The sequence below is a fragment of the Dermochelys coriacea genome, chromosome 2 (genome assembly GCF_009764565.3).
Source record: "Dermochelys coriacea isolate rDerCor1 chromosome 2, rDerCor1.pri.v4, whole genome shotgun sequence".
NCBI lineage: Eukaryota > Metazoa > Chordata > Testudines > Dermochelyidae > Dermochelys > Dermochelys coriacea.
This window is the reverse complement of record NC_050069.1, coordinates 113166845-113192328: the sequence shown is the minus strand read 5'-3', so window position 1 is coordinate 113192328 and position 25484 is coordinate 113166845. Positions and strand designations below refer to the sequence as shown.

The 25484-nt window shown below is 43.3% G+C and overlaps 1 long non-coding RNA gene across 1 annotated transcript; it reads right to left on the bottom strand.

Annotated features, from left to right (window-relative positions):
- Nucleotides 1-9485: 9485 nt before the first annotated feature.
- LOC122458765 lies at nt 9486-25258 on the bottom strand. Its single transcript, XR_006279002.1, has 5 exons — nt 23724-25258; nt 22611-22685; nt 22068-22232; nt 17170-17252; nt 9486-10084 (listed from the first exon to the last, which is right to left on the bottom strand). It is a non-coding gene; the product is annotated as an uncharacterized LOC122458765 (long non-coding RNA).
- Nucleotides 25259-25484: the final 226 nt, after the last annotated feature.

Below are 25484 nucleotides of genomic sequence, written 5' to 3'. Positions count from 1 at the left end.
GCACCAGGAACCAGCAGACAAATCCAGTAGTCTGCTCCAAATCCTATGGCTATCATTAGTTTTTATGCAGGACTCTGGGAGTTCTGCTTTAAAACTGAAGGCATATGGTGGCCACTCATTGTTAACTGGAAACTGTAGGAACCAGGTGAGATGTTTCAACAGGAACTTCCTGCAGGGTTTGTCAGGCAGAGTTCCCATTCACTTAAGGATGATTAGACCAGCAAAAGCATTGTGAAATTAATCTAAAAATATTTACTTATCAAAGACAGCAAATTGTAATCCCACTGGATTTAAAATAGGAATCAAGGACAAGGGCAAGATATTTTTACTTTCATGGTCCTGACAGCTGTTGGTTATATTGACTGGAGTATGCTAAACATTTTTTAAGGTACTGTATCCTTTTTAAGACCTACCAAAAACTGTGTTATATGTGTTATTTGCTTTCTATTGTTTCTCCAAATTAACAAGTGCAAGTTACCTCTCCTATTCTAATCAGCCAAACAGGGAAGCACTGTGAAAAATGACAACTGCACAGCTTTTCTTCCCTTGTGAGAGATGCAAGGCTTCAAAAGAAGGAGGATTGAGAAAGGAAGACAGAAAAATAGAAGAAAATTTAAGAGAAATGGGATGGGGGGGGGAAATGAAGCAGTATTAACACCTTTAGCATATTGCTTTTAACATGGAATGTGAGTCACCTGATTCAAATATCAGTTTTGCAGAGAGAAAGAAAATATTATTTTGTCCTGTGAGGTTCTCAGAGAGATGAACCTCTCAGGAAGTAAAGAAATAGGTCATATGAAAGTTAACAGAAAGTCAGGAATGGAATATGTTATGCCACAATGCATCTTTTCAGTTAAAGGATCATGTGCTAAATGCCATTTAAACTGATTAATACCCCAGCTCTTATCAGCCTGGTTGTTTCTTTTATGAATTCATAGAGCTCATTGTTAATTCCACTGAGTAGCCTCCGGAATCCTCCTGTTGTGTTTGTCAGTCTAGAATAATTAAAGTGTGAAGTAGCCAAATGCCGTGGTTCAGAGGAAGATGTTTCATGGGAGGATGTTTCATCTAATCACAGATGTTTGGGCATTTTAGAACAAACAAAGGATACTGAAAAAGACTGCCTTCCTCACAGATGAACATAGAATGTGTCCAGAACTAGACTGGCATGCCCTGTACACTACTGTGCAGATCAAAGCTGTGGTCTAATTCTAAGGGGCAAATCCACCCACTTTCCCTCTGGGCCTGTTGGGGGAACAGGACTTTGCAAAAGAGGAACAATCGGTGGGGAGGTGCATATAGGCAACACGTACTATCTGTATGGCATGGATGTATGGCCCTGCTGCGCACAAGCTCCCTGCATAGCAGTGGGAGAGGATGGAAGGGGTGTCTGGCAAGGACAGGCCAAAGAGGATCCTGGGATGAGCTGGAGAATCCACAGTTATACATATTCTCCTTCATGGTGTAGGAGGTGGGTAATAGCTCAGAGGTAACTTCAGCCAGTGGGCTGGTATAGGCTATGGAGAGAAGCTTTGCAGCTCCTTCATAGTCTGAGGTGTAGGACTGATTCCCTCCTTCCCCCAATTCAGTGGCACACAACCTTGGAAAATTTAACCCACAGTGTGGGCCCAATCCTGCTCCCATGATGTCTTTGACAAAATTCTCATTGACTACTCAGGGCACTATTGAATACTATGGGCCTGATTCTCCCCTCCATTACAATTTATACCAGTAACTCCCATAAAGTTATTTGTGATTTACACTGGTACACAAGAGGAGAATGAACCCTCTCTCCTCCAATCTCTTTTAGCTTTAGGTAATGGTATTTCTCATTTCAAGTTGATCATTTTAATTTCTTCTCAGGTTAGTTGTTTTAATCCTAGGCATTGAAGTATGTTAATGTTAGACCTTGGAAGATATTTCCCCTAGGTTAGTTTATGATTATGCACTACATGCAAGAGATAGTATGTGCTTCAGTTCTCCTTCTTTCCTTCCAAAACAAATTGACAGGCATACTGGTATATAATGAATAGCTACAACTAGGGCTAACTCAGCAGCAGTTTCAAATGTTTTCTGGGTGGAGTCACTGAATCAGAACCTCAGAAGCGAAAAACAAAACAAAAAACAAGGGAGCATTATTGTAAGAAAAACATGCTCCTACTTCAGCTTTAGAGGAGATCTAGGATCCACTCAGCTCTGACAATCATGCAAATATCAAAGCTGGGAGAAAAAACAACCCACAACCTTCCTTTTCCCTGTATTAATCCTCCATGTGCATAAACACCGCTGACAGGTTATAAACGAAAAGCAGAGACACTGCACATCCCTGGTTTAGGAATGTCTGAATACTTACTGCTATCCTGCAAATTAAAATGCTCATGTTTGTGATTTTAAAAATTTAATCTAGTTCTGAAGGCCTGCTTCTGCAGGAGCTCCTTGCATTGAATTTCTATAGACTTTCCCATACTCAGTGCTGTGGAGGTATTGGGCCCTATTGGTGTCTATAGTCCCATCTCCACATCTTCACATTTTGGCTTCCTTTTGCTGTAAAAAGCTTGAAAAAACATCTCAAAGGCTCATCTTTAAAATGCTTCCAAATGGATTTTGTAGACTGTTAATATTTAAGTACCATCTACAACACACATAATTAATTGTGTGCAGTCTTTGTAGAGCCCTGAATGAGAGTCAATGCAGTACAGTGCCCTGCCAGATTAATGTAATTTGTTCTTTATATAATATGTTAGAGCACGATTATGAAAAAGAGTACCTCTAATAAGGGATGCAAATTTACACAATTTAGTTTATTTTCTTCCCAGCAGATGGGAAGAGCAACAGCAAACAGGTGCTTCTCCATTTCTGAGAACATGCTTTCAAAATGGTTAGTCCTTAGAGGAATATTATTTTTTGGCACAATTAAATGAACATCTAAGTAATAGATGATGATGTTAATGCTATTGCATCTTAAAATCGTAGGGCCAAATCCTCAGCTGGTGCAAATTGGCACCATTAACTTCAATTGAGCTACACTGATGTATGCCAGCTAAGGATATGAATTTAGCACTCAGGAAATTGAGGGACTAACAGAACTGACTAGAGCCAGGCATACCATGCATAGATGCTGTCCACACTGCCCTGCAAATACCCCATAATCAGTCCTCTGACCCTCTTTACCAGTCAGCCAGGTAAAATTGTGTAGCTATTTTGTAAGGTGGACAAATGTCAAGAGGACAATAAGATGAAGCCACCAAACTCTTCTCACTTACAAGTGGCTCGGGTCTTGAATATAGCAGGTCTCTGGGGTGAAAGGCTAATGCGTTAACTTTTTGAGCCAAGCATTCCCCATTATATATAGCTAATGGTAATACATTAAACAACACTGGAAACTAAGAATCTGATACTGTATGGGCCTTTTTTTCATGCCAGTCATACACTCTGCATCTTCAGTGGCGGATTAGCAACTGGCCAATGGGGCCCATGCCCAGGGGCCCTGAGCAATTGGGGGGGCCCCGGAAAAAGGAGTGCTCCCGCATCCCGACCTGCCCGGCATTCCTGCTGGGAAGTGGGGTCAGCGCACAGAGGATTGCCCCGCTCCCTGGCAGGAGCACCGAGTGGATGGAGTGGGGCAAGCCACCGTGCCCCGACCCATTTCCCCAGCAGGAACACTGGGAGTGGGGGAGAAGGCACAAGGGTGAGACTGCAGGCAGAAGGGGTGGAGGGGGCCCCCACTTGCTCTGGCTCAGGGCCCTGAAAACCCCTAATCCACCTCTGTGCATCATTCCTATAATTTAACCCAAAGAATTATGTCAAATAGTTTTTATATGAATCAATCGGACCACAGATATACTAGGGAAGAGGGTGGGTACTACTTGCTGAACTGAATGTTATTCATATGATCTCCTTGTGAAAAAAAGAACACCTTCTCATCTTCGATGTGCACCTGCCTCTCTCCCCTCCCAGCATCTGCCTCTCTCCCCTCCCCCCGCACCCCTCCCCACTGACTCTGATTCTCCATTCTGCCCCAGACTTTTTACACCATTGTTGTAGCACAAAGGCAGCAGTAATGACCTCTAGTGAATACTCCTGCCATAAGGGGAGCTGCCAGAATGGCTCTACGCCAGTCTACCCTCACATCTTTCACCAGGAATATGGCCAAAAACATGGCTATTCTCAGCTTCTCGGACAGCCTTAATACACAGAGGAAAGAGAGATGTTAGCCCTTTCACAGACGTTTCATGGAGTATGTGTACAACTCTAAAAAATAATCCTATGAAGTCCATCACTGACAACATTTAAATAAATTAATGATTACTTTTTATATAAACAAGAAGCGAGGGTGATCAGATAGGAAGCGGGAAAAATCAGGACAGGCAGTGGGAGGTAATAGGCGCCTATTTAAGACAAAGTCCAGAATATCGGGACTGTCCCTATAAAATTGGAACATCTGGTCATTCTACAAGAGGCTCTGTTTGTAATGAAGCAAAGATGGGATCTGATATAGCTTTTAGTGGTGATAAGGCAATCACTCTAGCGATACACATTAAAGACTTTGAGCTAAATTATAAGTGGGTCCCTCCATCTACAAGTGCGTCCCTTCTGCATGAAGGCAGCTATGTGACTGAAGGTAGATACAGTCATTCCGCTGCGTGCTACACTTTTAAACAGAGAGGAGTCTTCCTGCCTACTGCAGAGGTAACTTTGAGGCAGCTGCTATTTTGTGAAGGAGAGTTGCTGCAGCATGGTTACAGAGGTGACATCTACTGTGCTCTCTCATGCACTTTACTTTTGTTCTCTCTTGATTTGCTATTTCCCTAAATCTAAAATAAGTCAATCAGACTGAAGATGTATGGAAAACATTAACAGTTCCCAGGTGCCAAAGCCTACATTTCTGCACACAAAATGGAGGCCCTCACAAATGGTGTGTGCACATTTCAAAAACTAATGGGAAAAGGTATCCCTATCTGAAGTCTTAAGGACAGGTGGTATAGGGAATTATCAGTGTGCATTACGGCTCAAAATCCCATGTCTGTGTCTCTAAGTCCCGCTTATTTTTAAAATAGGAGCAATTTAGCTCAGTGTTTCTCGACTGGGTGGACACAAAAGGCAATCAGGGGGTTGTGAGGTATTGGAAATATTATTACAATGTGAAGTCAAGAAAAATCTCACTCCTCCACTCACCCTTTCCATTCAAGGTCAAGTATTCTCGATCAACTTCTCAAAATGCAGGCTCACAAATAAGTATTTGTCTGGCTCCAAAGTAGAGCAAGCTGAATAATGATACCAGAATAGCTCCTATGGTAAATTGGTAAATGTATACAAACCTTTGGTGTAGACAAGACCTCAAATGTGAAGCACTCTCTGCAGCAGCTATTTTAACCAGAGACTGAAAAGTTAAAGCTGTACGGTTCTATATCTCACTATTGCACTGTCAATCCCCTGAACCAGCCATTTCCCTCAACTAACTTCTAATACATGACCGGTAGCAGCCGTGTTAGTCTGTATTCGCAAAAAGAAAAGGAGTACTTGTGGCACCTTAGAGACTAACAAATTTATTTGAGCATAAGCTTTCGTGAGCTAAGGCTCACTTCATCGGATGCATCGGATGAAGTGAGCCATAGCTCACGAAAGCTTATGCTCAAATAAATTTGTTAGTCTCTAAGGTGCCACAAGTACTCCTTTTCTTTTTGCGAATACATGGGTTTTTTTTAATCTTACTTCAGTGTCAGCCTCAGATGCATGATTCATACCATCATAGTTTACACTGTACCTTGAGAGGTGAGTCACAAGCTACCATGTGACAATGTTCCTTGTGAAGTATGACACTTCTTTCTTAAAATGGCTTTAAATGTAACCTGGGAGTAGGTGACCAGATAGTGAGTGTGAAAAATCAGGATAGAGGGTGGGGGATAATAGGTACCTACATAAGACAAAGCCCCAAGTATTGGGACTGTCCCTGTAAAATCAGGACATCTGGTCACCTTACCTGGGAGCATTAATGAATCACTACGTTTTTGTCTTCATTGTCACAAAGGTCCGGGGGGTTGTACATAGATAATTTTCACATGTTAATTACCTTGCTGCTTAATTCTAAATAGCACTAGCAGTTTCTACCATGAGGTAGCTAGGCAAGGTCAGCACTCTCTCTGTCCTGCCCATGATTGATCTCGCCCAACTTACTTTGAGGTTTTACAGCAGAATAGCTAATGCTTGTTAGTTATTCCATAGTAAAAAACTCTTTTTTTTTAAGCAGTGAAGACAGAGCCTAAGAGATGTTTTGGAGGGATTTAATGGAACATAAATTACTAATGCTATTTTGCTGATAGAAATTTTTTTTAAACGCAATTAAATGGGAAACTCAAGCAGCGAGTGCAAATGTGTTATTCTAGCTCTTCAAAGTAGCTCACAGATTTATTTTTACAAAAAAGTCAAGTCACTACGGTGTGGCAGAGACATGCTGAAAGTCCATTGTGGCCAACCGCAGATAAAAGGGCAAATTGTTTGTCATCTCAGCATGTGGGGTTTTGTGCGCATAGCTCCTGTTAATGCTGATGGAAGTTAAACATGTAAATTACTGCAACTGAGATGAGAATAGATCTCTTGGGACTTTACAATGTTTCATTCTAAAGGTTCTGAGCTTTTGATCTGAGGCAGAGATGGAGAATAGTTGGGATCATTTGTCTTAATGCCCCAAACTTTAAATGTTGTGATAAAATATGACACTGTTCAGAACCAGTTGGTTTTGCAAAAATCAAGCCAGGCTGACAATTATACTGTAAAATGAAAACCAAACCTGGCTACCCTATATCTTGGATAGTTTTGTGGGCAGGGGGATGGGGCTGCTACATCTACTGCACACATGTGGGCAGGAAGGGGTGGAGACTGAACAGACCCTCTACCCCACTCCACACAACTCATCAAGGGATATATGCAGTACCAGGGATAGTGTCAACATAGGCAATGTACCTCACAGAGCATAGGGATCCAGAGCAGATTAAGACTCTGGTTTCCCGATCTGATTCTGAAGCAGTGAAACACAACTCTGTCCCATACCGAGGACTCATGGCAAAGCCGCTGTTAAGCCTACAAAGGTAAGACAAAGGAAATATAATTAGCGTCATTTAAAGTTATTTTCCTTTTCTCCCTCTCTCTGCAAAACTTTTAAGTCACTATCTGATGTGGATTCTATTATTCTGTGAACTGCTGGGGAGGGAGAAGATATTGAAATAGTGCTTACCTTATACAATATTTTTCCAGCATGTTGTGTTATCTTTGCAAGTGTCAGCAGGACATGGTGGTTCTCACACTTAAGGTTCCAAGATATAATACTAAAATGCAGATTTAGTTCCCATCTATTCAAAATTATGGCCCATTTGGTACACAGTGAGAATGTTACATAGGCAAGTAAATCATAATTGATAAGGTAGAGTAAAAAAAATGAATAGTGTGTAACAGTGTGTGGAGAAGTTTTCTTCTGCCAGTACATTAAAGGAAACTTGCTCTTGAAATGCTGAGCAAATAATTTATCTTGATTTTTTTTAAAGCCTGTTTCAGTCTCTTAACGTTCTTTCATGAGCTTTGAACTCACAGAGTCTTCTAATAATGTCCTTAAATGAAGGAAGGAGGTAATTTTCTCTCTCAGTGCCTTTAGGGGATCATTAATCATGCATCAGTCGTAAGTGTTAACTTTACAGCATGCCTGCTTTTTTTTTTTTGTTTTTTGTTAAGAGCTTAATTTCACACGGAGAAAGTGCTGTAAAGTAAAACTTTTAACTCAGAAATTGCTCCAATTCTCTGCACAGAATTGCTGTACCTCCTGCAAGGCAATTTTAGTATAGCACACACCATCCTGGCTCAGAGTCCTGATATACTACATTTCATTACAACCTTTCCCTGCCCCCTGCCATGACACATTTCTGTAACAAGCAAATTCCATGGATGCTGGGGCTAGATTTATAGAGAAGTTGTGCTGTGTTATTGTCATAGAGGGTGTGCTCATTAGGCCAAAGGGACATGCAACTGCTCAACATCCTGAAAAACCACACCACTTTTTTATGGGTCCTGTACTCTAGGCACCCAAATATGAATAGTTAAGGACTGAATTAAGTCAAAGCTAATTGAAAAAGTTTATCTGAGAATAATTTAGTGAAAAAGGCTAGGTACTGTAGCACTATACATACACTAGCTTTTCCCTTGGGTTCAAATCTGGATTAGATTGCAGAAATTAACATTAATTCCAGTCCTCAGTAGGCATTTGTCAACATCAGAAAAATCAATATTTATCATTCCAAAATGGAATGTGGTTAGCATATGATCAGGAGATGCCCAAGTCTGGAATACCATGTGTTTTATGGGAAAAGTATCGGTGGGGAAAGAACAGTGCACAGCAACTGCCTGTCTTGCCACTAACTATTGCCATTAGTCCATTTCTTAAAAAGTAGGAAGAAACATTTTGTTACAGCAATGTGATTCAGTGTCATAGATGGGTGAATCACCTATACGGTATGTACAGTAGGCAGCCTTCATTGGATGCCTGCACTGGGCTAGCATTCTTGAAACTATTCCAAGGAACTAGTAAACAAATATGATTCTGGGTAAGTATTGCTGCCTTTTACTTTCCTGTTTGACTCTTCTAGAGGGTGAAACTGCCTAATGATGGTCAAAAGATCTCAGTAATTCCATTTTGTTCAGAATAAAGAAAAAGAAACCCTATGATAAAAGGCAGATTACCAAATCTGACCTTTCACCTTTTGAACTTCATAACAGCTTTTTTAAAACAATCAGCTGCAAGTGTAAATGGTGTCCTGCTTCCACTTATCCATATTTCCCAGGGAACCCATTTGTGATGTATTGTTTGTTGCTCTCTCTCAGGACAGAAATAAGCATTAAACATGGGAAGGTTAATGCACTTTATAATGATAAACCAGGGGTTTATATGAGCATGGAACTTGCTGAGGTAAAGTCTTTTACAGGGTTTTAAAGCTCTAATAAGATCACTAGCATGCATCTGAAACATATATACACATTAAGCCCTGACCCAAAATGGTTTCATTACTATCTCTATTATTGTTATGACTTTGTAAGTGTAAAGGTAAGTGTAACAGGGCCCATCTCTGCCCCCATCCTCTTTCCTTCAGAAACTGTACGGAATCTAATGAGCGCTTCCTGAGATCCTCAGGTCAACTAAGTCAACTCACTTCCTGGCTTCTCCTGTCCCATCCTGCCCATCAGACACACACAGTGCAGAGCTGTGCCTTTATGAGAACAAGGCTAGACTGAGCTTTCAAGGCACAGCTCTTCATTGAGGGAGGGAAGTTCCTGCAGTGAGAGCTACTCACAATTCCTCCTGGTAAGAATGCCAACTTTCTGACTGAACAAAACCGAACACCCTTGCCCTACCCCTTCTCCGAGGCCCTACCCTACTCACTCCACCTTCCCCCCTCCCTCTGTCGCTCGCTCTCCCCACCCTCACTCACTTGCTCATTTTCACCAGGCTGGGGAGGGCTGCAGAGGGTCCCTTTTTGACCGAGTGTTTGAGCGGGTGGACACCTGGCAAGTGGCAATGCTACCTCCTGGGGCTCCAGGAGAGCATAGGCTGCAGCAGTAGCTCAATCACGCTTTAAATAGCTGAGCCCCCTCACCATAACTTTGCCCCCAACCAGCTAATAGATTCAGGACCTGGGGAGCATGGACCCCCCACAACTCAGCTCTCTCCACTTCCTTCAGGGTGGCCGATGCCTTTGGCGGCACTAACACAGCATGGTACCTGCATTCCACAGTCATACTGTGCTTGGTTCCTGTGCTGGGGTTTGAGAGGGGGAAGGCTTCTTGGAATCCCGTGTGTATCTGGTCAGGACTAAACATAAGTTGGCCCTACATTGGCAAGTAGCCTACTACAGTATACATACTTTGTATTTGCTCCTCAAAACCTTCACATTTTACAAATCTGATCTTTCCCTCCTGCAGCTTTCTCTGCTTCTCAAGGTAAGTCTCCTTAATTGATCCTGGCAGCTGGAGTTCCGATAATACCAGTGATTATTTTTTTCCCCAGTGTAGGTTTTCTTTGGCTCCATGATCATCTTTCAGGTTTCTGGGAATGCAATCACAATGTGATTTGCTTAGCAGGGGACTCTGTCCACTTAAAAAAGCCTTCAAGTAGTTATTAAAATTCAAGCTCATTTTTTCTGCTGCAGAGAGGCAGCCTGTATGAAATCACAATCACATTTCTTATTCACACAGCAGATTCCCTCCCATTCTAATGACAGCTTAAAGCACAAGATAAAAATTAGACAATAGTTAAGATACATATATAAATACATACAGCCAGATCTCATCCAAACAGTGGCTTATTATTTGATGAGAATCCACAGAGTGCTCAGCACTGTGCAACATAATTCAACCCCTGGACTCTGCTCAAACCACATGACTAAGTCTTTGTGTCTTTCTTTCTCACTCTCATCTCGACTTTTCACATATGAATCCCTAGGGCCTACAGGCCTTCCTATATGTAAATACTAGTCCTGGATCCTCTTCGCTGACCCAGTGTACTGTTCCTCAGCCTTCTCCCGCTTCCATTCTTCCCTAAAAGCATACTTCTTCGAAATGCCATACAAATGCCCCCTTTAAGAGTGTTAACTAATTAGAATTCAATCCAACACTCATTGACTTCAGTGAATGTTTGATCAAGCCTTTAATGACTAAAACACCCCCAACAGAATAGAAGATGATCATGGAACTACTGTGATGTACCCCACTACACTGTTCATTCATTCTACTTTTGATCACATCCCATTTCCCAAACTCTGTCCATATTCTCACATCCCAGCAAATTCCTGAGGGTTCTGAGCACTTCTCAGGAGATGCTCAACATCTTGCAGGATTGGGCCATTAGATTCTAAGATCTTCAAAGTCAGGGAGACATACTTAGCTTTACACATGTGAGTAGTTTTGTTGATTTCCAATGGGTCTACATGCATGCATAAAAGTCAAGGATGTGATAAGCGTTTTCAGGATCAGAGCTTTAGTTTGTGGAATTGTCTTCAAAGGTGAGTGGGGGAAACTAATATTTTGAGACATTTTAAAGAGACTGGATAAAAGAAGGTGAGAACATATTGCAAGGAACAATTCTTCCCTAGCAGATGGATAGATTTAGGATTGAATAGGGTCTTCTATCATTCCATGGATTAAAATATTCTGAGTAAAAATATACAAGTAATCCAGACCAAAAAAGACTAAAATTATAGCTATCAAGACATCCTTCTGTGTTGAATAGTGGATCTAAATAATGCTAGTATTCATGGGCTTTAAAAAAAGCATCTCTGTGACCCAGAAAGATGCACACTAACCTGCGCTGTAGCTCACGAAAGCTTATGCTCAAATAAATTTGTTAGTCTCTAAGGTGCCATAAGCACTCCTGTTCTTTTTGCGGATACAGACTAACATGGCTGCTATTCTGAAACCTGTCATTATGCAAGGCACTGAATTTAGCCGTATGGAGTGGAAATCTATCAACTTCATGAAAAACCAATGAAGTGAGCTGTAGCTCACGAAAGCTTAAGCTCAAATAAATTTGTTAAGTCTCTAAGGTGCCACAAGTACTCCTGTTCTTTTTGTGGATACAGACTAACATGGCTGCTACTTTGAAACCTGAGCAATCCTATCACTGTTTCAGTAAGTTCAAGCTTTTCCCCCCAAAAGTAATTACTACTGAGTTCAACAAAAGAAAGATTGACAATTAAAGGCCATTTTAAGAAATTACATACACGGTCTCTTCAATCTATTTGCCTTTTGGCAGAAAAAACATTGAGCATATAGAAATGCCGTTTGCTAATATCAATGGAGAAAAGTTTTTCACCCCTAAGGCATTGACATATTTTAAAAGTAAATTGTTCCCTTTGAAGATGATTGATTTTGTCTGAATATCTTCCCATGAATAGGATAATCACTGAGGAGTATAAGCTGTCATGCAAACCACTTTCACTGAGAGGTTCACAATGGGTAGGATGATAGCTTTATAGTTCCATTTGTTAGCCACTAGCTTAACAATGTGCCAGGTTGATAGAGGCCACAATTACTTACCTGCCAATCTGCAAGCCATTTCTTCTAAGAAAAGGAAGTAAATGAAGAAGACTGATTGCCTAGCTAACCAGGGCCTGTGGATATAGGAACCAGCTGGTAAGAGTATGAATGCATTAAAATTTACTATGCAAACCTAGACAAAAGAATGCTGTTGCCTTGCAGGAAAGTGAAAGCAGTTGGGTGAATTGGGTGCTCTTTCAAGGCAAAAAGAGGCATCTGAGTGTGAGAGGATGAATGGAATACATTTGATTTGCATTTCTTATTGCTGCTTGGAGTTGTGAAGTTACAAGCAAGATCCTGAAGGTGGTAAGTTCCCCATCTCACTCCCTCTTGGCTGCTCATACCCAGTATGAGGGTCACTGACCATGTCTACACTACGGGTGCTACAGCCCCATAACTATGCCGTTGTAATCTCATTGTGTAGACACATCCTACAACTACCGAAGCAGTTTTACCATCACTGTTGGAACTCCATCTTCCTGAGCGATGGTAGCTATACCAATGGAAGCATTGTTATATTGACCTCGATTCATCTACGTTGGATTTTTCGCACCCCTGACACCGTAGCTTTGTCAACCTATGTTTTAAGCATAGGTCATGCTGACAACACATGTGAGCTGTAAATTTTTGCTGTCCTGATCTTTTTTTTTGGAAGAAATGAAATCACCACTGACTGAAATATGATTGTGGGGGCTTGGGGGCTCCCCTGAGCTCCAACCAAACTACAATTTGAGTTGTTTACAAGATCCTTCCCCCATCTGTAGCCAGGAGTGATGGAACAATTTTTATAGTGGGGGTGCTGCGATCCATTGAATCAAACTGTAAATCCTGTATATAATGGCAACCACGTCAAGCCAGGGGGTGCAGCATCCTAGTTCCAGCCTTATGTTTGTAGCACACAAGGGACTCTCCAAACAAACAAGCAAAAAATAAAAGTCCTCTCTCTTTCTTTCCCTGGGGGTGGGGGTGGAAATCAGAGTAAAAGTAAAGAAAGGCAAAGATGGTCTGTCTCTTAGGCAGTCTTTTGGGTCGCCCCTTTGGGGCTTGGCCCATCAGCAGGTACAGTGTCTCTAATCAGGATTAGGGTCTGCCTCCAGCCCCTCCTCTTGGGTCATTCCACTTTATACCTGCTCTGCACAATCTCGGGGTGGTGAGGTCTGCGACTGCCTCCCTCTTTGCTGATCTGCCTCTGCAGTCTCTGTGACCTGGTCTACACTAGAAAATTAAGTTGGCTTAACTACATTGCTCAGGAGCCTGAAAAATCCACACCCCTGGGCAGCGTAGGTAAGATGACCTAACCCCCAGCATAGACAGCACTAGGTTGACAAAAGAATTCCATCGACCTAACTACCACCTCTCAGGGAGATGGATAACCTACATCAACAGGAGAATTCCTCCCATCCACGTAGGAAGTGTCTACACTGAAACTCTAATGTAGCGCAGCTGTTCCACTGTAGCATTTTAAGTGTAGATATACCCTGAGGTACAGCAGTCTTTCTCCTGTTTATCACCCCTTCCTATGGCAGGCTTTCCCTTATTAAGCTCCCCCCTCCATCCCCACTCCAGGGAGAGCAAGCCTTACAGGTGTACCTGGTTAGTGCTGGCTGAGTCCAGAAGAGCTTGTTAGCCCCAGCTCACCTTCAGAACTTAACTCAGGTTTAGAAAAATTCAGTGACTCAGCTATTAACCTTGCCCAAATCTGACCTTGCTGTAATTTACCCTGGATTACTGTACACCAGATACCAATTCATAGGCAAGAGAACACAGTGAGATAAAGGCCAAATTCTGAAAAAAAAATGCCACTTGTGCTCACCTGGACACTCATTACATAATGATTCAGTGGCTATATTACCCAGGGGTTTCAGAGCCCAAAGCAGTGATAACTTAATGGTTTTTTTCCAGGGGGCAACAGGAATAAATTAATTGGGATACAGCTCCTCCATCTAATAAATGATTGATACAAACCAGAGTGCTTTTACCTAAAACTACTTTTTATTAGGTCACAAGCACACACACATATGTGCTATAGCAATAGATTCAGAGCACCCCAAACTATAGTTACCCAAGTCTGAGATGTTTTGACTGATCAACAGCCAAGCTTCTGGGGACCCTCCTTCCATCCAGCTTCTGGGGAGTTTAGGTGTCAGCTCCTTGCCCGAAGAAAAGTTCCCTCCGACTGTTCCAAAGTGTATTCTTTTACCTCATCTTTTATAGCTAACTTAAATAAAGCAGGTAACTCATGTGACTCACTAGAAATCACTTGTAGTACCCGGTAGTGCAGTGGTCTCAAAACAGTGGGGTCATAATCCTCCCCATCCCTGCTCTGCCCCCAGCTTTGCTCTGGCCTTGCCCTCAGCCCCAAGCTCCCAGCCTGGTTCCCAGCCCCCGACCATGGCCCCACTCCCAAGCCAGTTCCCATGGGTGGGGGCAGACAGGTTCCATTATGGGTAAGGGAGGGACACGATGGAAAAAGTTTGGGGACCATTGCCCTCGTGGGACAACAGTTCTTCTAGTTTCAGCAAATTGCTCATTTTTCCTTATCAGCAAAGCATTTCTAGTATTTCTAGTCATAACAACAATAAAGCACATACATCAGGGATAGTTAAACCAAGGTCACCTATCTCCACACTCCCTTCCATTTTTATGGCACATTACCTTTCTGTCCCATCCTCCAAATTCTGATTATAAAACTACAATCATGCAGCTATACGGCCTTGCCTCTCAGAGTCCTAACAAATTATTTCTTTCTAGCTATATGGTATTTGGTTTTCAGCTAGCAATGGCTGGACACACACAATGGCTGAATTTATGTTAAATTTTTCCACAACAGCTATTTACATAAACAGATGCCAAGAGCAAGATCCATGTTTTAAATATCCACTTTTCTTTTATTAGTAACTAAGGGACAATCAGTAGTGCTAGATCTCCCTTATTCCATTATACTTCTATCCATCTCTCATCATGGTTCACTCAATATTAACCAGTTGCTCCTTTTTACATTATTCTTATTATTATTATTTATTATTTGCATTATTGTAGTGCCAGTCATAGGCCATGACCCCTGTGCTAGGTGCAATGTAAACACACAGAACATTCACTTGGCTAAAAGAGTAAAATCCTACACATTTTATTCCAATATCCTATTCAAAGATACTGTACTACCATTGACAGACAATATACTCCCATTTAAATGGCTGCATTCTACACGGGTCTGTTAATGATATTTTTCTGACTGTATAAAAACAATGCTTTTTTCTTTTAACTTTAATCAAAACTATTTTAAAAAATACTATTGGGTGTATTTCCTTAGGCATTATTTAAAAGCAAATTACTCTGCTTAGCTCACTTCATATATTTGTCAATTACTCTGAAGTTCCACACAGACTACATCAGTTACAAGAGAAACAACTTCAAACAATATATTCTTGACCTCTCTGTGAAACTCAGCTCATCCATTTGCCTTCAGTGTCTAGAAATTTAGCATTATTCTCGACTGTGAACTCACACTTCTATTAGTCCAAATTCTAGCCTGGCTAGTGCTGCAAGGGATAGCAAAGATGCTTGCACTTGCATTCCCTCCTAAGCAGTTGTACCGAGCAGGACAGGATCCCAGAGTGTGGCTCCAGAGGGACACATGGTAGGGAGAACTTTGCTATCTGAAAAGGAGGATTATGTGCCACTGGCAAGCAAATGTTGCTGTCTGCAACCTAAGTGCTAGCTAGCTGGAGGCCTGGATATAGTTCCCGAGCCAGCAGACAATTCCACCTTAGGACCACACTGAACAGGCCAGTGTAGTAGCCAGTCTCCCCATCTAGTGTTCTCTTAGCAATAGGGAGAGAGCCTGTCCTGCTGTTTGCAAGGGGGTGGGGCACAAGGCTCTCTATGCTCCTTTTCCTCCTGTTGTGCAGTAGGAGAGGACAGGATCTAATCCCAAATTCGAAGAATCTGTGTATCACCACTCCTGCAACAACACCTGTGCATGCCATTTCTTTAGCACCACCTCTGCTGAAATATTCATCCACATCTTAATCTCCTCTCTGCTTAACTATTGCAGGTCCTTTCTCAATAACCTCAGCTCTCCAGACTCCAGTAACTGCAATGTGTTGCAGACTTTCTATCCTCAGAATGCTCCATTAGCTTGCCATGCAATTCAGGATCCAACTCAGAGCTGTTCTCTCATCCTCCTGGCTTTGCAAACCATTCTCTATGGACTGTCTCTAGCATTCCATATGGGTCTGATTCCTCTCCTTTTTCTGCTCCCTCCCTCTATGGTCTAGCACCAGCCTCCTTGTTATTTCTTGCCACTAATAGTGCAAGCACCTTCACATCTTAAGTTCCTGCCATGTGGAACAGACTGTCTCCATCTTTCCACCTCATCAATTCTCCATCTCTTTTCAAATCTCAGTTGAAAATATATATTTTCTTCCTGGCCTATAACTCTTAATTTCCATCTGTTATTGGCCTTATGCTTGAATACTTTAATTCATTCACCAAAGAATGTCTTTACATCATTGCGTTCTGTAATGTATACCCAATACTGTCTTGCACTATGTAGCTCTAAGAGGCATTTTGGGATATGCCCTGCATGACAGATTCAGTATAAAATATAGTTGCATTGTATTGTTTTGATCTTCCTATAAATCAGCATATAACAACATATTTATAACAAAGACACAGCTTGAAAATAAAGTTTGTACATTGTATGCTTATAGTAAACTCCTGATAAACCAACTTCCATAGGGTACATTGAATTAGACTGTGTAATGAAAGTTTCAAACAACCTTTGAAATCAGTGTACCTAATAGACTTTGTGACCGAGGAGCACGCTCAGCGTGAGAGGAGGACTGGACATTGAAGTATGTGCAGAGGAGATGGGGGAAAGGATGGATGGGAGAAGGAGATTAAATGAAGATCAAAAGAAGAACAGCTGATTGATATTTTTCAAAAAGGGGGGAAAAACCGTATCATGCTGACAGATAAATACACCTGCATACATCATAACACTACTTTTCCATGTAAGCCACTGCTGTAGTTGTCACATGGATGTTGTGTGACTGTGAATGGGAGGCACTTTCTCTACTAAGATTTGGTCCATACCTGGAAAATGTGAGAGAACTCCATGCCTAATGCATATCTTCTTGTTTGTTACTTCCTCATTGTCAGGAAAAGGCTGACTTTGCCTGTAAAACAAAAAGAGTTCTGTGCAACTTGAACAAGACAGGCAGGTCTGGTCCCCAGACCAGTTGTGCTGTTCACTTGAAAGATGTTTCCTGCAACCACTGAAACAATATGCCCCATCATTTTTAATAGTGTATTAATTATTGAAACAAAAAGTACTATTGAAATGGAGCCAAATATTACATAATGTAATATGTCAGTTAGAACTGAATTAGATGTGGTCTATTGGATAAAGATGTTGAATCTTCTGGGAGAATATTTTGTCTTTTGATCACAGATCATTTTATGCTGCCTTTGCCCTGGGTCACCAAGGTAACACAAGTCATACATGAAATTGGACCAAAATTCTGACATATGTTATTGTCCATCAGAAAGGAAAACATCCTGTGCCCTCAGCAATTTTTCTCATTAATAAAGTACAGCAAAGTGCACAGCTCAGAGTAGAGACAGTGCTGTACATAGAAGTACAAGTGATAGATGTGAGCTGACAGAAAAAGGCCCAGGGAGTATAAACAGAATCCATTTGGCAACTGAGAGGGGCCTGTCCCAACTTGCCTTGTTGTTTTACAGTTGAATTTTATTTGTCATGGAAAGAAGATTCATGTCAAGAGTTTGGGATGAGCCACTCTCAAGGCCAGCTTGACCAGAACAAATTAGGAATTGAGCTAGGGGAAGAAAGAATGCAGGGGTACAACATGTTCTCACCTTCTCAGAGCTGCCATCTCATTCTCCAAAAGCTCAGCTTTCAGTTAAAACCAAAAGGTAAGTCTCTAGTCTTCATGATTACAAACCAAACAAAAAGTGAGCAATCAAACAACAAAAACATACCTTCAGAATGTGAACAGAGAGCAACTAATGCAGTCCTATCCTCCTGACTTGGCAGAGAGCCTGAAACAATAGCTCTGTGAAGATGAATAGTTCCATTAATCTCAAAGGAGTTCTAATGCTGATGCCCAGTGATGATGATTTAATCCTGTCTACATTATTGACCATTTCCTACTCATTAAAGGATGTAAGGAAGGAGAGAGAGGATCATATTGTGAAGATCTTGCCAAGAATATGTATATCTATTATGAATTTGCTATTCCCCAGCCATTGCCAGGTGTCTTGGAGATTCTGGGCAGATGTCAATCACAATGTCATGTCAACACAACACTCTCTCAATAATTGTCAAGCTATCTGGAATGGTACATGAGCAGGAGTACCAACCTCAGGGCAGACTGCGAAGAATCAGGGCACAAACCCCAAACTGGTTGTGAATTCTATACTTAGATTTCGCCGGCCAAGTGTCAAGTGTGAACTCCTTACGCGCTACAACAGCCTTAACATGGAGTTACAGACAGTCCCCTTTTGTACTCTGATATATCTTATCACCCAGGCAAGCTTGCCTTTGTGATAGATGGTCCCTTATACCAAAAAATCAAAATATTCAGGTTACTCCCAGTCACTTACCCCAGGTCAAGTGCACCCTAGATCTGTCACCAAAGACAACACTTGTAGTCAATCCAATAATAAACGAACAAAAGATGTATTAACTAGGGGGGAAATAAGAGCGTTGTTTACAGACTAAAGCAGGTAAACATACACACACAAATCAGTTACAGCCTTAGGTCCCAAAAATATAATAGAAGCTGCTGTAATGTGGAAGCTCTATATGCCATTTAGGGCTGACCCAGGCTAAACAGCTGGGAACTCTTCCTTATGCTTAGAAATCTTTGTCCCTCAGTGTTCAAGCAGCATAGAGATAACAATTTCTTCTTGACAAGATTTCTATTCCCATCCTCCCAGAGTTCAAGCTCATGGGATGACTGCATGTGGATTTCTCTTCATGGATATGGTTCGGGGGGGGGGGGGAGGAGCAATCAATGTCTTTGGTCCACTTTCCACAATGGCTTGTCGGGTGTCTATGGGCCTTCTTTTTTTGGAGAGAGATGACATATCTTGTGGTAAACTAGCATTTCACACTTAATAATGCTTCTCTCCTGACCGGGTTTACAGTTTCAGAGCAAATAATTTTATCATTACCAAACACTTAAATATTAACTTATAACTTGGAATACAGACAAAATAAGTAAGATTAATATGCTCTGTGACACTCACAGACCAGATGCCAGCTCTTGCCCAAGCTGTAGCCATTAGCTAGGAATTGATAAACTCATAGCAGGAGACCAGATCGGGTCACCTATATGTTAGTTTTGCTCAAAATAGGTATTAGTCTTATAAGAATATATTTAGCATTTAGACTGTATGAAATGCTCATATATTAATCTCACTTGTAATGTCGATATTCCATGCTATAAGAAAATATGTAAATTTTGCTTTCTAACTTTAAAAATGTTTGCTCTGAATTTGTGAATCCAGGCAGCAGAATAGTCCTTCCCTCTCCCCCTTCCCACCCATCCAGATGGACTATCAAAATCAGATAGGCCATCAAGAAACATCAGGAATCTTGTCCTGTAGGCTTGGAAGCTGAATGAAGGAAATAAAACAAAGCCATAGGAAAATTTTCCATCTTTTTGGCTGTTTGAACTCTGAAGGGTCAGAGACTCGAAACTGCAGTCAGAGATCCCCAGGGACAGCCTCCTGGGTCTGCCTTGAAAGACACTTTGAATTGACAGATCACTACAACTGTCACTTTTAGGATTTATATGGTAACTCATTTGGGTGTATATGTTTGCTTGCTTTGACATATAAATAACTCTTAATCCTTTTTCCTAGTTAATAAACCTTTAGATAGTTTATTGCAGGATTGGCTACAGGCTTTGTCTTTGGTATAAAATCTAGGGTGCCAATTAATCTGGGGGAAAGAGACTGGTCTCTTGGGACTGGAAGCAACCCAAATGTGGTGTGATTTTTGGTGCAAGTGACCATTTATCATTAAGCTCAGTTTGTCTAGCAAGATAGACTGGAGAATCTAAGGGGACTGTCTGTGACTCCACGGTAAGACTTTTATAGTAAACCAGGAGTTCACATTTGTTACTGGTTGGTAAAATCTAATTAAAGAACATACCACCAGTTCGGGGTGTCTGCCCTGAGGTAGGCATTCAGAGTCATGAGCCACTGCAGACTGTGTAGCAATTGGCATAGTGTTGGCAGGATTTGCATGCAACAGGTCAATTGGTTTTAAAGATCAAAACCCAATGCTTTTTAAAAGTTTTAATTTGATACTGAGAGTGTTTAAGTGTTAAAGTTTAGTCACAATGAGTGAATCACAGTCATATGAGGGTCTTGGGACAAAAGACCTTGAGCATTTGTGCTCGTAAAGGGGATCATCATTTAAGAGGAAAGCCTCAGATCAGGAACTGAGAACTTTGCTCATAAACTATGACCAGTCATCCAAGGGCCCTGCATCCCTGAACATTTCAGGGGAACTGGCCAGGCTACAACACCTGGAAGCCCAGAAAGAACGTGAATATGGTATAATGATGGTGGAGTTGCAGATCAGGGAAACTGAGGCAAGTGCCCACCAACGATGCATGGAATGTATGGCAGCGGTCAAAGCCAACAGTGAAATGGAGGAGGAAGCCCAACAAAAAATGCATAGAGCAGCGCAACTGAGGAGAGAACTCATGCATTGCAGCTCAAAGTACTGAAGCAGCACTTTCAGACTGTGAGTACATTACTTCTTAACAGCAGGGAGCAGGAGAAAGCCTGCCCAATTTATCAAGAGACTGGCTGCATAGAAAAGTCCCTGTCCACCTTTGAGAGACTGTGTGGGATCCATAAGATTCCAGAGGAACTGCCATTGACAGCTGTCACAACAGCGAATAAGGTCAGCAGTATCTAGCCCTGGTACCTCAAATACAGTGCCAGACAAATACACCTTCTCCAGGGTACAGCAACAGTAGGGGCTGCAAACAATTTCGGATCCCTGCAGCCTGCAGAGAAAGTTCCTCCGTGCAGAACACCGTGGCCCAAACCACAGGGGAAGCAGGCTGGTCTCTGCCATCAGTACTCTAGTAGTGACTGAATACAAGTCTTGTTAGTCAGAGCTCTGTGCATTGGAGGGGTTTTGCAATCCCCATGCCCTTACGTGGAGCAGCCATTTCAAAGAGGCTGCTTCCCAAATGTGTCAGACAGACTCTCCAAGAGGCAACCAGCCTTGGTTGACACGGACCTGAGGAATCTCCTGCAAGATTCTCAGTTTTCTTCTCCAGGCCAGGATGCAGAAGTGCCGGCTGGTTGTTGTTCAGGGGGGACATTAATTTACGGACTGTTGCATTGAAGTGTGGTCCAAGCACAGGACTTAGAACCAGAGTCGCAGTCAGCCTCCTTTCTAGGGGAACTCTCCACTGCTCCATCTCTGTCTCTCCATCTCCATCTCTGTTAAAACAGGGCTGATTTCTTTGATGTGTATCCAGGCTCTTCCTACTGACAAGACTCCAGATCATGTTCTGGTGACTTCCCCAGTTTCCCTCTCTCAGCCATCCAAACTGCAGCTGCTGACATGATCTTCCTCTCCTGGTGCTGTCTTCCCCAAGTCTAGCTCTGGCTGCCCTTTTTCCATGTCCAGTTCAGACTTCTCCTTCGCACCTCCAAAACTCCCTATGCCAACATCTCCACCTCAGTCATCCCCTCCACCCATCCCACTCCCATCTTACTGCCACTTTGTCCCACAGCATCCCCTGCTACCGGGAAGGGCCCAGCAACCTCAGCCCAGCCTCCCCTTTCTATTCATTCCATCAAACAGACCCTGTAGCTCTTCTACACTCCTAGAGTGACCCCTTTAGCTTGAGTGAGAGGGGCTTGTGCTGAAGGGCCCTGGTTCAATCCCCACCAATGCCCGGGGGTCTGTATGTGGCCATGGTTTTACTTACCTATTGTTGTAGGTTGTTTAGCCCATTCCTGGCCATGTGTGGAACATCTGCTGCTGTCCACCTCTGTGATGTAGGTCCTTCATCCACCCAAGGACATGACATATCAAGGTCAATCCATCAACTCCCATCCGGTCTTAACCTCCATGACAGACCGTGAGTCCTACCCTGACCACAGAAAGACAGGGTGGTGTTCCTCAGGGGAATCTACTGGAGCTCCAGTCTCCCCTGCTCCACCCCACACTAAGGGTTTTCAGAAAAGATACTCATCTTGGATAAACAAAGCAGCGAAGATGAGGCCAGTGTGCATGGATTTACTGAGCAGACTGGTCCTAAGAGAAGAGGAGATTGCTTCTCTGCTCTACTGAGATTTCCATAGGAAAAGTATCTGATGGTGGGAGTGAGGGCAATACAAGCTCTCAGCCTCTGGAATGGCAGGAAATCAAGACTCTGGGAGTTAAGGGGTGTCTCTGTCCTGCTGGAGGGAGCAGAGCTGGAGAGCAGAAAGGGCAGTGCTGAAATTGTATGAATGACAGTGACCTCTACCTGTGAAGGTGACTGCAGCTTCTTGCAGGCAATAGAGTCCACGATCCTTATATACCTCCTTTGGAGATGCTTTTCCTAGGAATAAAATCAACACAGCACAATGAGAACAACATCTGAGTCCCAGGGCTGGGATCCAGGGATAAGGGATGCTGTAAGCCAGGCTATGTAACAGGAACCTGATCTTTGTCCCAAGAGCTGCAATTACCCAGATGAGTGACTGGTTCCTACCTCCATGAGGGGAGTAGGGTTTTCTACCTAAGCATCACTGAGAGCCAGCTCTTCTTGGTTTGACAGGATGAGGTCATTGGTCCCCAAGCTAGGCCAGCTGCAGGCTGCATTGATGTAGGAAGCAGGGACAGATCCCTTAGCCTGGAAGACAGAGAGGGGAGGAAGCTCCTGTTCATTTCCCATTTGGAGACCCCTATAGAAGAAGATCCCAGAGGGGAAGGGAAAATGAAGGGCAGGAAGTGAAGCTGCCCCTATGGAGAAGGCACTAGAGTGGAACACAATCCAGTTCCCAGATCTACCCAGTGGCGTAGCTAGGTGGAGCAAACAGGGACAGTGGACATAAAAAAAAGTGCCACCTGCTTGTACTCACCGGGTGACGCTCCGGATCCTTGGCAGCACTGAAGAACCCCTCTGCCAAAATGCCACCGAGGACCCGGAGCGCGTGAAGGCCCCTGCCGCTGAAGACCCAGAGCACCCCTGGGTGAGTAAAAATTTTAAAAGGTGCCTTTAAATTAAAAAGGTGCCACTTGTGCTCAGACGGGGAGCGACCGCTCCCCCGCTACCACCCTGGCTATGCTACTGGAGCTACCTCACGTTTGTAAGTGTGACGTCGGAGGGGTCACTTCATCACCTTCATTCCCTGCCTGTAAAATGGGGATAAGAGTTTTCTCCCTCCCAGGGAGTGAGGGGAGGACATTCCCATTGTCAGCAAAGAGCTCGGACAAGCTGGGGGTGGACTGTGCCAGGATGAGGAAAAGAACCGAGAGTTTGCTCCCTATAGCCAGTGGAGGAGGATGGGATCAGAAGGTCAAGGAAGGGGAATGGGGCAGGAACTAGTGCCACAGACAGGGCTTAGGGATTCAGTCAGTGCCAAGGGCTCAGTACCTCCATTCAGCAAAGAGTTTCTCTACTGAGAAGACCCCTCCTGTCATGGCAGTCTGCATACTATTTGAAGTCCTTCCTAGTGTCCTCGAGGTGCCCCCTTAGTTCTTCTTGAATGTGATGGATTCATAGAACCAGGTTGTTGTCTGGCAAGTTTGGAGAGGCCATTGGTAGTGTGGGCTGAAATCAGGGGTTAATCTATCTAGCAAAAAGAGTTGAGATTGGCATTCTGGTTTTCAAATTTGGAGCTGAACTGTGCTTTCAGCCAAAGATACGCGGTCACAGCAGATGAAGCCTGCCATCTCTGTCAGTTGATCTATGATAATCAGTTATACCGTGTGACCATTTGATTCAGGGAGTTCTACAATGAAATCTGTGGTTCCAAACTACCATTTTGTTCAGAGCCTGGTAGTCTACACGGAGAAAGAGTCCCACTTCCTTCTTTCCAAAGAGGGCCGGGACCCCTGTGGGAACGCTGAATGGCGAATAAACCCTTTGGACTGTTTTTCTTGACTACATGCAGAGACAGCCACCAGTTCTGGTTCAGACATTGCGTAAATACGGCCAAAGGGAACTGTTGCCCAAAATTGTAGGTCAATAGGGCAGTCATGGTCTCAGTGCAGAGACAATGTGTCCACATTTTTTTTTTGAAAATGTCCAAATAATCCTGGTACTTATCAGGAATATGGGGTGTCAGACCCAAGAATGGATCACTGCAGCCAGTTGCTGTGAGCCCTGGTACACACAGGGGTGGACTCACCACTGTCTGGGACTGGGTCTCTTGGACAAGGAACTTGCTGCTGTTGCTATGGAGATAGGCCTGCTTGGAGGAAAAGCTGGTCTTCTGGGTTTGCCAGAGAACATGGGGGTCCTGTCATGCTAACCAGGTGAGCCCACCAAAATGTAGGGAACACATCACAGTGAATGTTAGCACTTTTGTGTCCCTGGGTTACTGCTTCCAGGGGCACATTACCTGAGTCACCAGTCCAGAGGACAGGAGGGTCTTGTCAATGGTTCCCACAACATCTGATGTGACTTCTGCAGGACAAGGATTTGCAGATCTTGGGCTGTCTCGAAATTTATGAAATTGTCCGCAGCCCCAGAATCAATAAGTGCCCACTGCAATGCCACTTGTCATGTTTCTCTGGAGATGCACAAATGAATTGGAACTTGGAGATGCAATGAGGGCCCTGATGGACCTGGATTTCCATGAAGACTTGGCCTTATTCATTTCCCGATACTTTTCGGGCTGGGGTCCCGACAGTCAGTAAGTGAGTGCATGCCCTGACTTGCCACAGTAGAAGAACAAGTTATTGCACCAACTTCAGTTTCAGGGGATGAGCTCAAGGGAGCTAGTGCAGAGCCGGGGCAAGGCGGCTCTGTAACACCCTATTCTCTTCCTCCCTGCGCTCACAATGGCATTTTTCAATGTGGCTGACTACATCAATGAAGCTGTCCAGGCCCAAGAGGGCTTCTAGCCAGGCTAACTCCTCCTTGACTGCTTGAGTGCCCAGCGGAAATGATAAAACTGGGCCACCTGGGTCCACTCGTCATTGGCTTCCCCCACCCAACCCCCAGATGGATTCTTGTCTCTTCTCTAGTGACCTCCAACCCCACTCCCACTCTTGTAGAGTGAAGCTCTGCCCCAGCCCTGCCCCCACTCCACCCCTTCCCCTGAGGACTGCAGCAGGGGTGAAGCAAACCACACTCACCAGGCGGCAGTAAGTGCAGTGACCCAGCCCTAGCCCGCTCCACGCCACTGCT